The following is a 1,652-nucleotide window of genomic DNA, read 5'->3' as shown; positions in this document are numbered from 1 at the left end:
GCACATCACCTGCAGTTCAGCTGTACAATTGTTAACATCTGATTATGAAGAGAAATGCGATGTATAAGCCCATCAGCAGCTTTCCTGTGGGTGGTGTGTGTAGGTGGGTGGTTGTGGTGGTTGAACGCAATTCAATCAGGAGGCTGGTGCTCTCTTCACACCCCAAATCAAAATGGAGGATGCAGTAAAGCAGCTCATGGTGCTGTGACAGCCCTGATACTAACAGAAGGGAGTGTTACGGCCGAGAGGGCCCGGCTGTGGGTGTGGACTCAAATGCAGACACAGAGGGAGGCAAACGGGCGTGAACACAGTGCTTTATTTACAAGTGTCTAGTGAAATTACACAACAGGAGACTATGAATGCTATGAATTATGAAATGCTATGAACTGTGAACTGTGAGGCCAAACTGTGAACATGAAACTGAGTGCTATGGCTAGGTGCTGGATTTCACGGATGGAAAAAAGGGGCAGCGGCTTGGATGGAGGTACGCAGTCACTATAATGAGAAGAGACAAGTAGTCAGTGGCAGTCCAGTGAATCACAGCTGCAGGATTAGGCTATGGAGGTTAGGGCTTACGCGTTGCAGGTTTAAAGTGTCATGCGAGGAAGGGGTGTCCAGGGGGTTCCGGGTGAGGAGTGTCCAGAGAGGATCCAGAATATGCGTGGAGTGAGGGACTTGGCAGGGAGGCAGGCAGGTGTAGTCCGATGGTGGAGAGGAAGAAACCAGGTGACAGAACCAGCGTCCAGGCGGAGATGAGAGTAGTTCGGGAAACGTGACTGCCAGGTGGGTCCTATGACAAAGAAAAACACGGTGAGGGAAAAGCAGTAGTTGAGGGTTCTCACAAGGGGTTCGCAGCCTAGCACTGACATGGGTTAGCAGAAGATCTGGCAGAGGTCTGTTGTGAATGCTGGTCTTATATGCAGGTGACTTGATTGGAACCAGGTGTGGAAGCTGATTGGAGTCTCTGCCTGAAGGTAGAACCCAGCGGAGTGGAAAAACCCCGTGCTCACCCGGACCATGACAGGGAGTTTTACTACAGTCAGAGCCCATAAAAATCTCGAGCCCCCCTCTCACATACATGCACCTCCATTCATTTTACTTCTTGTGAAACAGGAAGTCAGACAATGGGTTGTCTCAGATGAACTGATGGCCATCCCTGCACTGAAGATGAGGAGCGTTTGAAGACCATCATGGCCACTCAGGAAGATAAAGGCTTCACTGCCGTCTCAGTACTCGAATGACTGAAGTGTCGCCCACGCAGTAACCTGAGTGTGAGCTTCAAAGCAGCTCTTCCTTCATCAGGGGAACTTGCAGAGAGCCGGGCCCAAAAAAATCTGCAGAGACAAACTCACAGCTGTGACACTGATGATGAACATGGTTCATGTGGCGAGGCACTTTATGGGAAAGACCGACACCGACAGCTCGTTCACCTCTCAGGTCTAAACCTGAGAATACTTTTAGCCAGTCCTCACCTGTTACCTTTGATTTAGTGAATTCTTCTGCATCTGTTTACAGCAGAAATGTCTTCATTTATGTAAAGTTCATTCCGAGGGGTCACGTGATTGGTTGATGACAGCCTAGGGAGTCGTGAGGCCTCTGAACCGTGACTCATGCACAGCTGAATGAGGTGAGTGAGGAGTGGGTGGAGCTGA

The 1,652-nt window shown here is 49.9% G+C and overlaps 1 long non-coding RNA gene across 1 annotated transcript; it reads right to left on the bottom strand.

The window, feature by feature from the left end:
• Positions 1-254: 254 nt before the first annotated feature.
• Positions 255-1,024, bottom strand: LOC309711915. Its single transcript, XR_014278133.1, has 3 exons — positions 868-1,024; positions 577-790; positions 255-495 (listed from the first exon to the last, which is right to left on the bottom strand). It is a non-coding gene; the product is annotated as an uncharacterized lncRNA (long non-coding RNA).
• Between the last annotated feature and the right edge of the window lie 628 nt (positions 1,025-1,652).

This window comes from Aulonocara stuartgranti (assembly GCF_965226115.1).
Source record: "Aulonocara stuartgranti genome assembly, chromosome: 7".
Classification (NCBI taxonomy): Eukaryota; Metazoa; Chordata; class Actinopteri; order Cichliformes; family Cichlidae; genus Aulonocara; species Aulonocara stuartgranti.
The sequence above is the reverse complement of the archived record's forward strand: the minus strand, read 5'-3'. Positions and strand labels throughout refer to the sequence as shown.